Consider the following 11,755-nt stretch of genomic DNA (forward strand, 5'->3'; position numbering starts at 1 on the left):
TTCAAAATCCATAGTTTCTGTGAACAATGTTGGCGTTCCACAGGGAACTATCTTGGGGCCACTGTTGTTTATAATCTATATAAATGACTTACCTACAGTAACTGATCATCATTGTTATCTGTTCGCTGATGATTTGATGACCCGGCAGATTCAGCTTCCGAGACCCTAAAGACTGCTGAAGACACCAAGGCGGAGCTGAAGAGGGCCGTCGACCCGCGCAGAATCAATGTACAGATCGATCGCTTGCGGAAGGTAGGCAACGCGGGTGTGGTCATCCAGACCACATCCCCCGAGTCGGCCAGGCGCTTCAAAGAAGCAATCCCAGCTTCTCTGCGGGTGACGGAGCCTAAGCAGCGGCTGCCCCTCGTGGTGGTGTCCTCCATCACCGGTGACCCGGACCTCAAGGAGTTCGTGGAGGCTCTTCACGAGCAGAATGTCGCGAGCAAGGACGGCTGGCCCCTCGAGCGTTTCACCAAGGAGTGCAAAGGAGTCTTTAAAAAGAGCCGCCGGGGAAGTGGGACCACAGCAGTGGTCCTTGAGTGCTCCCCGGCCTGCAGGTTACTCCTTTGCGAGTTGGATCGGGTGTACGTAGGCTGGGACGTGGCCTACGTCAATGACTTCCTGACGGTGACGTGCTGCCACAAGTGCCACCAGTACGGCCACCCTGAGAAGTACTGTAGGGCGACGGACGTGGTATGCGCGTCGTGCGGAGGCAGCGGGCACGCTTCAGCAGCGTGCAAGGAGACGGTGCAGCGGTGCGCCACCTGCCACAAATTCGGCAAGAAGGACGCAGCGACACACGCAACCGGTGCGCGGGAGTGCCCTGCCAGGGTCTTCGCGGAGCAGCGTAGCGTAGCGGCCACCCGTTACGCTCTTTGATGCGTGGACCTTGGGCCAGCTGAACCTGGCCGGCGCGGCGCTCGCCACTGACGAACTCCCCGCGCTGTCGCAGGAGCTCGGATTGGACGCTGTTCTAGTCCAAGAACAGTACTCGCAGTCCGAGCTTGTCCTCCAGCGCGGCCTCTCGTCCCAGGCGGGCGTCTTCGTGGCCGGGTCCCATCTGTCCATCGCGGTACTGCCCAGCACCTGACGAACGACCGCTGCACGGTGGCGTACATCCACGAGGCCGATCTGTACGTCGTCTCATCGTACTTTAAATACGGCGAGGAGATCGACCCGCACATTCACCATCTTGAGCGGGTCTTCGACGCGTTAGCGGGAAAGCGCATCATCGTGGGAGCTGACGCCAATNGTACATCCACGAGGCCAATTTGTACGTCGTCTCAGCGTATTTTAAGTATGGCGAGGAGATCGACCCGCACATCCACCACCTTGAGCGGGTCTTCGACGCGTTGGCGGGTAAGCGCATCATAGTGGGAGTCGACGCCAATGCCCACTCACCGTTGTGGCACAGCAGGCCGGACCAAACCACTGGGCGAGGCAGAGTGGCTGACCATCGTAGGTCGTCGGTTGAGGACTTCATCTTGGGACACGACCTCGTCGTAGTCAACACCCCTGACCAACCGGCGACCTTTAGTACTGCGAACGGGGAATCAAGCGTGGACGTGACACTCTCCACCAGAAACGTCACAGTCACGGATTGGAAAGTCCATGTGGGGGCCAGCACTAGTGACCATCGCCTTATCACGTTCAGAGTTGGCCGATCCTCCNCAGGAGCTCGGATTGGACGCTGTTCTAGTCCAAGAACAGTACTCGCAGTCCGAGCTTGTCCTCCAGCGCGGCCTCTCGTCCCAGGCAGGCGTCTTCGTGGCCGGGTTCCATCTCTCCATCGCAGTGCTCCAGCACCTGACGAACGACCGTTGCACGGTGGCGTACATCCATGAGGCTGATTTGTACGTCGTCTCAGCTTACTTCAAGTACGGCGAGGAGATCGACCCGCACATTCACCACCTTGAGCGGGTCTTCGACGCGTTAGCGGGTAAGCGCATCATAGTGGGAGTCGACGCCGATGCCCACTCACCGTTGTGGCACAGCAGGCCGGACCAAACCACTGGACGAGGCAGAGTGGCTGACCATCGTAGGTCGTCGGTTGAGGACTTCATCTTGGGACACGACCTGGTCGTAGTCAACACCCCTGACCAACCGGCGACCTTTAGTACAGCGAACGGGGAATCAAGCGTGGACGTGACACTCTCCACCAGAAACGTCACAGTCACAGAATGGAAAGTCCATGTGGGGGCCAGCACTAGTGACCATCGTCTGATTACGTTTAAAGTGAGCCGATCCTCCACACGCAATATTAGAATAGAATAGAATAGACGTAACATTTCAAAGTCCGCTGTATAAATAAATTTCGGTGGATTGGTTCTTAATTCCGGTGGCTCAAATACAATTTCGGTGGCTCTCGATAATTTCAAATTGACATATCTCGAGAAGTATTAATAATATTTTGATCTCTACCATATCATTGAATAATACAAGTTATTTACTATTATTTCTGCCACAAAAAAGTTTTGGAAAGTGGAAATTAAAATTCGCCACCGGAATTAGGCAAAAAACGAGTTTGTTGATATTCACCCATTTACAATAAACTTACTAATCATAAAAGTATGTTATTTGATGCCAATAACGGACTAATTTTAATAACAGCGTGGTAACCAACATTTTATTCAAAAAGAAAATGTACGTCCACTAATGTCACGTTAATGGGAAAAGTAATCTTCTTTCTACTTTATTTTTTGCGGCGGTTGTTTGTGTCATTTGTTTTGTAAAGTACAGGTTTTAAATGAATAAAAAAATTGCTGGCGATCGCAAAGCGTCTAACATTTTTCATTTGTGCGGAAGTGTTGGGCACAAAAGCAGCCGCCGCAGAGCCGATCATAAAAAGCCGGTATTTTTAATAAAATCGCGCGAATGCGTGTACAGTTAGATGTACAAAAATCTGAGTGTTTTGAAACGACTGCATCTGAAGAGATTGCGTTTAAAATCAAGATAGAATGGACAGTGTTGTGGGAATTCTTTCTCCGTCGTAAGAGATGTAGTTATCAAAAGTTTTGGAAGAATCAGGTTTTTGGAAATTGACCTAAATATCTTCAGATTACTAATGGTTTGTGGTCTTTCTGAAAAGTTTGTGTGTTTAGTTTGAATAGGTTTTATGCACACTATACTAATGACTAATTACCGTCTATGTAATAACACATAAGGTGTGTTGTAATAACAGCTTTTAATTAGTTTTTCCCGCCCTTGAGGTTGTAATCGAGAACACTGTCTATTCTTAGTGTTTTATTTTTATTCAGAAATATGTACCTACTTATTCAATTATACTTCTAAAAGAATATAGGTAAAGAACAGAACATTATAATATTGTAAGCAAGGTCAAATTATTTTAGGAGTTTAAATAAAGATAAATTATGTTAATTTTTCCAAGTAACAAGGGAGTTGTTTTCATTTTAAGGACTTATTGATCATAATGTAATAATCAAGCGATTTGCTAAGATAAAAACCTTACTATACATACATAGATAGGTAGAGACATTTAATTACCTGATTTTTATACCTGACTATACGCTTGTAGCGGAAAATGTCAAATTAACGCTTTGTGGACGCAACTTCTTATTCATCCGAGAATTGTTTTAAAATATATTTTGCGTTTTTATCCGACTATTACAAAGTCATGTTTTTGAAGCAAAATTGAAAATTAGAACCACGTAATTGTAAATTAGACTGGTTTTCATTTAGTTACCAGTTTTAGTTAGTTAAAGTAAATAAAACTTTAGGCAGTCGATTACCACCTACTTATGCTGTTTATTAACACAAAAGTTTTAATTTTTATTTCTCAGTTATTTGTGGGTTATAATAACATTTAAAACAGTCTCTATGAAATAGCTTGCACTACTTTATAGCAGAAAGCTTTCGCTCGATGTAAAGGTAAAAAAGCTGTAAGATTTTAATTGTTATTGTATTTTTTTAAATTATTGTAAGTGAAAAAACCACAAACTAGTCGCAAACTTTCATCAAATGTAAACTAGAATTAGATACATTTCTCAATCAAAACAAGATATCCAAGTTACACATTGAGATAAGGGCTAACTTACAGTGTACACTTATTGAAAATTCGGACAATAAAACAAAGTTTGCGGCGAGCGGCCATTCAGAACTTAATTACAATGAGAGCCCTTGCCCATCGCTGCTCCCACAGGGCCGGATTTGGACCACAGTTAATCTGCTTGCCTATTTTTTAACACAGTTTTGTTTAAATGTTTACACATATACTTAGCTAAACAAACGGGACTACACATCTCGTTCCCACCGCTGCAACTCCTGTGTAGCCAGGATCTACAGCTTGACCGCCAATAAAAACTCAACCAGTGAAGGCCAAGTTTGTTCCGGGGGAAAGTTAATTGTCATTGGACCCGCAACGAAATTAATTAGAAGAACATAGAAAGAGTTCGAAGTTAAAGTACGAAGTACTTACCTAAACAGGCGACATTAGTTCGATGGTATAATAAGTTTGGTAGTTCGTCTATCGTCCTCTGAACTTATACCAACCCATTCTCACACAAGCATATTATATCACGTTTCATTATCATCATCTCAGCCATAGGACGTCCACCACACGCATTTCACGTTTAGCAAGTAAGTATTTAAAAATGATGTCAAAATTTCGCTAATAAGCCCTAAGTGAAGTAAGTTTGTTTTGGAACACAGAACCACATAATATTTTGTAAAGTCTGTGTCATGATTCGGTAGATACTCATTTTATTATAATTTGATTGAGTTTCGGTATAAAGTGACTAGGCACTAGCAACATAAATGGGGTAATAAGTCCAAGTAAACTTTGAGTCTATATCTTGACAGTGACTTTTCGGTCCAAAGATGGAAACTCATCAGAAATAAGGAATAACTCTTGCTCAATGGAAATGTCTACAATAAACCAAACTTCGCGGCGTCAAGCTGGCCTATTCAAAACTTAATTACAATGTGAGGGCCTAGGGCAGGGCGGCTTGACAGGGACGGACCTAGGGCGGGGAATATTTTGATTTTAATTCAGACACATGGCAATGTGGCAGCCAAGTTCGCATAGCAAAAGAATTGTATTGTACAATGGATTGCATCAAGTTAAAATCAAATCTATTTGACCTACATTTAGAGTAGGCGCACACCGTTGATTTTTCGTCGGCCGATAGTTTAGTCGGGCTGTTGATCAGTATGGGCATGTATGGGAGTGCGCATACTACGCTGATTCGATTTGGCCGATTCTTCATACAATTTGAAATCGGGCACAACTATCGGCCAACTAAAAATCAACGGTGTGCGCCTACTCTTAAGGTGTCTAGAATGTCCAGATAAATTAATTATTAAAAAAATCGAATAGAAATGATATCATAATCATCTGTACCTGTTAGAAGAACCCAACACTTTTTTCTTTTTCAGCCCAAAATGTTGTCCACAATTTGCGTTTTTCTTTCACTTTGTCTTTTATCGGTTGGTTCTATGTAAAGCTTGAAGATTACGGTACTGATAGTGTCTTTATTCTCTTTGATTAAAGGTTTTTTTCTGTCTTTGAGATTGTGATCTATTCTTAGCGTTTTATTTCTATTCAGAAATACCTATTCAATTATACTTTTAAAAAATTCAGAACATTATAATATTGTAAGCAAGGTCAAATTACGAACAAAAAATGGCATTGAGGTTTTAAAGTTGCTAAATAAAATAAGGGCTGGATGACCTTACTAGTCAAGAAAGTCTAGACAAAACCTTTTATTTCCATTTATTTTAAAGTTATTTATACATGCGCTGTTTTTACTATCAAAGGAATGTATTTTGAGGCCTGATTGTATTCCTTTAAGTGGGTATTTTTTCTGTAGCAACAAAGAAAAAATGTTTAAAGGCTTAAAATGGCTGAAAGGCTGCTTAGAATACTGAGTTTGAGAATGTATTCAAAATTGTTTCTAAAAGCCGATATTGTTTCGTGAAATTGAACGTTGTTATAATTAAATTAAATTCTAAAATTCATAAGCCAATTAAATATTAATCGCAAGTCACGTCTCTGTTATCTAAGCCGAGTTACCCTCGAAACAAAGGCGATAAATAAGGCTTAGTAATCGTAATCTAAAGTTTGTGACCTAGGCATAAATCGCGCATTGTAACTCTGCGGCTTAGGCTTAAGACAATTTAAGGGGGCTTGCATGATAGGGGCGTGGTGAGAGGGATGATGACGTCAGTTTTTGTTAATTAGTTAGCTGGCACAAACAAAAGCTGAAGTAACTTCTCAAAAGCACTTCATTCGTTTGTTTTGACATCAAGGTAGAGCTAGAAAGATAAGAAGATCAAATTACTTTAAAAATCAATGAGTGAATTTAATTTTCAGAACTCATAAAATCTATGAAACATTTTTTGATGAACTACCTTTTTGTCTCTTTCATAAGTATTTTCATTTTCATGGTGCAAGATTGTAATTAATAACTGACTGTATTAACTTTTTTAAAACTGGTTTGGTTAAAGTTTAAATGAAATAAATTACACGGCGATTGATAATTAACGCACCCTCGGCAAGAGAGAAAGACACTTTACATGGTGCGAAGGTTAAAACAGTAATGATCAGCGTGCTGTCCCTAACTGCTGGACGGGCCGTAAATAAGTGTAATAGGCCACTTTGTAAGCCTGCCATCAAAGTGCGCTTAGCGGGAGCCACGCAAACGGCGGGGGACTAGACTGCTCTATTTCGAAGTCGAACCTTAATTTCGAACTCCTCCTATGTTCTTCTGATTAATTTCGTTGCGGGTCCAATGACAGTTTAACTTTCCCCCGGGACAAACTTGACCTTCATTGGTCGGGTTTTTGTGGCGGTCAAGCTGTAGATCCTGGCTACACAGGAGTTGCAGTGGTGGGAACGAGAGGTGGGAATAGTCCCGTAGACTGCTCTATTTCACGTGTAGACAAGTGCTACGAACAGTAACGCTACGCATTTGAACAGGAACGAATCGTAGCGCTATACGTTATCGAACAGGAGGCTATAGAGAAAATTAATTCACTTCAACTTAATACTGTGGTATTTTGTATAGGTACTATTTTACACCAAATATGTGCTGTTGATGTACCTTTGTACCAGCGTTGCCAGTTTTTTTTTCGCCAAGTCGGGACTTTGGTACTTTTTGAGTGAAAATAGCGGGATTCTTCCGTCAGAAGCGGGACATAGTAAAAAAACGTATATAATCAAAGGTTTTCAAATATTTCTCTTTTTATTTGACTTAAAATTACGTTTACGTGACAATAGATAGCAAAAGTAGCCATAGAAAATGTATTTTACCAAAAAGATAATATTTAAAATCAGATTTACTGTATCGTTAAAGTCGTCTTTAGAATAAAAAAAATTAAAAAAGTTTTATTCTTTAGAATAATATGGCGTTTCAAACAATAGTCTGGTGAAGTGAGTGTCTCTCTCCGAAAAGCGGGACCGAGCCTGTCCCGCGCGGGACATTTAAAATTGATCAAAAAATCGGGACGTCCCGCCACAATCGGGACGTCTGGCAACGCTGCTTTGTACAGACGTTATTAATTATTTTAAAATGATGGCTATTCTAATGACAAATTAACTTAGCGAGGCGTTACAATGTAACTTAGCGACGCATTACAATTAAAATTGCCACGCTGTTTAATAATAAACACAGTTACAGCAGCTAAAAACAGTATTTGCAGTAAAGAGAGTTCCAATTAGGAGATAGGTATCATTCTAGGCAGGCTACCAATTTTATAAATGACGTTAATAGTTCTGACCCAAAAGGGCTACTTACTTTCGCTAAGGGCGGACGGAATGCGAAACTCACGAAGTCACGATAGTCATTAAAAATTCAATGAACTGCTCCTGAATCGAATGTACCTACTACTGCTATTTCTATTTATTTATATTAACCGGCAGACAGTGGTGACTGAGTTTGTTGCGGCGCTTCTTCTCAGCACTTGCCAAATGTTGGTCTCGAAGCGCTGGTAGGGTAAAAAGATTATGAGACATGTAGAGGCTTCTTAAGAGCAAAATGACGATTTGTAAGAACTATTTATTAGTCTAAACAAATAAAGAAATTTTGACTTTGACTTTAAAACTTCGCCAAACTTTAACCCGCCGATCTACTGGCCCCACAAGAACTAGCATACTTTATTTCGCATCGTAATTATTATTATTGTTTCGGTTCGCAGTTGCTCGCAGATTTAGCGAGGCTTTAGTTCGACTGTACTTAACCCGCGTGGAACTTCCCAAATTAATAACGTTCATTAGATAATGCTTGTTTTGCTGAACTAGTTTTATAGAGATGCGAGGGTGTTTGTTTACATTAAAGTACCTACTACAATAGCTGTGTTCATAATTGCTGGGTATTCTAACCGAATAATATTGTAGTAGCGTTTTTTAATAATCCCAGTTTTATAATAAATTTTTGAATAATCATAGATTTTAAGAAATAGGAATGAACTATAAAAATAGTTATGGCGTCGTATCATGTAGACTTGTAAAATTTTCAGGAATCAAGCTAAATGATTCAATACAATAAAAAACGTAGGACTCTAAAATTGAATGGTTTCACTGTGCTAGAGTAATTTAGCAGATGAGAATCAGAATCAAAATCAGAATCAGAATCATCATTTATTTGCTTTAAATGTGGTACGGAAGGTGTATGAAGATAATGTGGTAAGAGCCATTCATAAATTGTTTTCTAATAAATCTTATGAAAAAAAAACACAAAATAATTTTGAAGGAAATAAATCCAAAGCAAAAAAAAAAAAAATTTATGACTGCGGAAATCACTGACCAGAGAGGCCAGCCTACAGCATCAAACAATAATAAAACACTGGCCCGGGGTGCGAACCCACGTACTGCGAAATGAGTGCGACGACAGATGACCTGCCCGGCAAGAATTTAATAACGGTGAATTCGTTCAATGCGGGCTAGGGATGCTTCGGTGTCGATAAACAGTATAGATAAGTATCGATTATCTGGGTGAAATTAAAACACAAACAGAAAATAAATGATTATTTGTGATATTATCAGCGGTAGCAATCTTTTCCAGGCAATTATTTAATCAATTCAGAATTAACGGATTTTTAATTAAGAGCTTTATCCTGAAAAGCGCGCAGGGCAGTAGATTATTTAAATCGAAAAATCTATACTTATATTATAAATGCGAAAGTAACTCTGTCTGTCTCCCTTTCACGCCTAAACCACTGAACCGATTTTAATGAAATTTGGCATGGAGATAGTTTGAGTCCCGGGAAAGGACATATTATAGTTTATATCCCAGTTTTTGTAACAGGGACGCGCGCGATAAAGTTTTTCTGTGACAGACAAAATTCCACGCGGGCGAAGCCGCGGGCGGAAAGCTCCATAAATTAAGTAGTTCAAATTGAGCCTATCATCGAATGACTACTAAAAAGTGTAAAACCTAGCCTAACCACACTTGTTATCTTTTATTTCAACACACAAACGTAAAAACGTTTAGAAGAGTCACATCACTACTGCGAACTATCTCGTCTCAAGCTAGAGATGGGCACTCGTGAAATAACTACCACTCAATGTGGAAGAAATTTTATTGTAGCCGTCTTGAGGACCCTCTGGCGAATTAAATTGTTTCCAATGGCGTTGCAGAGGTAATGAAATTGTAGCGGGAAAGTTATTACAAGACTAGGCTAGGTGCGTTACAGTGGATGTTGAAGTTGGTAAAAGTTGATTTAACAAATATGAATTTATTTCATAACTAGCGGCCGACCGCGACTTCGTACGCGTGGATCCCGTTTTACACCCTTCATCTATCTTACGCGGCTTATATTTTTTCATACAAATGTTTTTTCCCGCTAACTCCCGTTCCCGTGAGAATTTTGCAATATCCTGTTGTAACTATAAGTTTACTAAGGTACCAGCATGCCAAATTTCAAGCGTCTAACTTAAGCGGTTTAGATTTTTCATACAAAAGGATTTTCCCGCTAATTCCCGTTCCCGTGGGAATTTCGGGAATTCCGTTCTTAGTGCACCTCTACGGTAACTAAGCTACGTCCCTTTTAAATTTCAAGTGCCTACGTTTAGCCGTTTAGGCTTAAGGCTGCACACGCGACGGAAGCTTAAAAAATGGAGTAACTTCTCCCGTTTTCCCAAAATTTCCCTTCACTACTTTGCTCCTAAGTATACTATAACCTGCCCAGGAGTATGAAGAATAATTGTACCAAGTTTCGTTAAAATCCGTCGAGTAGTTTTTGTTTCTATAAGGAACATACAGACGGACATCAGTATCGATCACTAATCACCCCTTGATAGTTATTTTGAAAATATATTTCATGTACAGAATTGACCTCTCTACAGATTTATTATAAGTATAGATTTTAAGATCTTTCATTACGGGAAGATCATTTGGTAAATTATAATGTCGCATAATTATGGGTTCGCTACCGAGGTAGGACATAATTTGAAATATAACTTTAATTGCAGATATTGCTCTAAGTTTAGTAAGAACATTACATTACATAAATTAATGTAATATTTTAAACATTCGCGTTCCATTTCAACTAAATAGAAAGACACGGGTCTTACGGTTCTTGTGACCACGGCTGCAGCACAGCAGCCGAAACGTCAAGCCGTGAGTACATAATGTTACTCAATAATAAAGGTCGCGTTAAGACCCGTGTCTTTCTTTATTTTACTTAAATTAATGGTTATTTAAGAAACATGATTTCGTTCTTTGAAAAACACGGTGCGTTACACTATTGATCCAATTGAGCCATGTCAGATGCCTATGGTGGCATGCAAATAAATCTGACATTATGTTAGTGTGAGGAATATTTTGGCCATAAATTATTATACATTCTAAAATACTAATATTTTGTCATTCCAGCTAGAGACAAAACATTAGCAAGTGTCGTACTTTATCAAAGTTCTGTATTTATCATAGTAAGCGGCCTAAGTCAACCGTATTTTAGGGCCGGGTTACGACCCTCAGAAGCGAGGAACAGCCCTTTTAGCCGAGGTTACAGGCCCTAAGGGATTACACAAACTTAGATTAGTACACCTTAAACTATTGTAAAATATTGAATTTGGAATACTTAGATTGAATTTGGGTTATACACACAGTTGATTTATACAAGGTGTTCAAACAAACTAGTTCATTTAGCTTTGGAATCAAATCAAACTAGCTCTACTAGGTCTGACATACTTACTTAGACTTTACTTGCGAATTTCAAGTGTAAAGAAGTCGATCTGATCTGTTTTCAGAAGATTTTCTATAATGTAGAGCAGGCGATACTTTAATTTTATCCTGTTGGCCTCAATATACCTACTAACGCTTCAATAAGTTAGCTAAAAAAAGTTGATTAATGTGATGTTATCTAATCGAAATTGATTACGATGTCTACACACTCTGCTTAGCTACGGCCTACGACTGTGTAATTAATTTTTAATTTGAATGAAATACACAAATTGCAAAGTCGATTATTTACATAAAATAAAATAAAAAGATTTCGCAGTCGGTAGGATTCGAACCTACGCTCCCAGAGGGAATCTGATTTCTAGTCAGACGCCTTAACCGCTCGGCCACGACTGCTCTTGCACGTTTCGTTTAACATCATCGTATGTAGAGGCGTGTAACACTTTCACCTTGACTTAATGATAGTAATAAAACATCTGTCTTTGCATTCTATAGACCATGCCCTTGACTCCGCTCGCTTGGATTTGGTGCAAATGTGTATTCCAGTCCGTGGCGCAAACTATTTAGAGGTATTTAAGTGTATCCATTCAAATAACAATCACTAGGTGGATCGA

The 11,755-nt window shown here is 40.2% G+C and overlaps 1 non-coding gene across 1 annotated transcript; it reads right to left on the bottom strand.

Annotated features, from left to right (window-relative positions):
* Positions 1-11,455: 11,455 nt before the first annotated feature.
* TRNAS-AGA (transfer RNA serine (anticodon AGA)) lies at positions 11,456-11,537 on the bottom strand. Its single transcript has one exon. It is a non-coding gene; the product is annotated as a tRNA-Ser (tRNA).
* Between the last annotated feature and the right edge of the window lie 218 nt (positions 11,538-11,755).

The sequence above is a fragment of the Ostrinia furnacalis genome, unplaced genomic scaffold (assembly GCF_004193835.3).
Source record: "Ostrinia furnacalis isolate ACB-3 unplaced genomic scaffold, ASM419383v2 OfSCF0415, whole genome shotgun sequence".
NCBI classification, from domain to species: domain Eukaryota; kingdom Metazoa; phylum Arthropoda; class Insecta; order Lepidoptera; family Crambidae; genus Ostrinia; species Ostrinia furnacalis.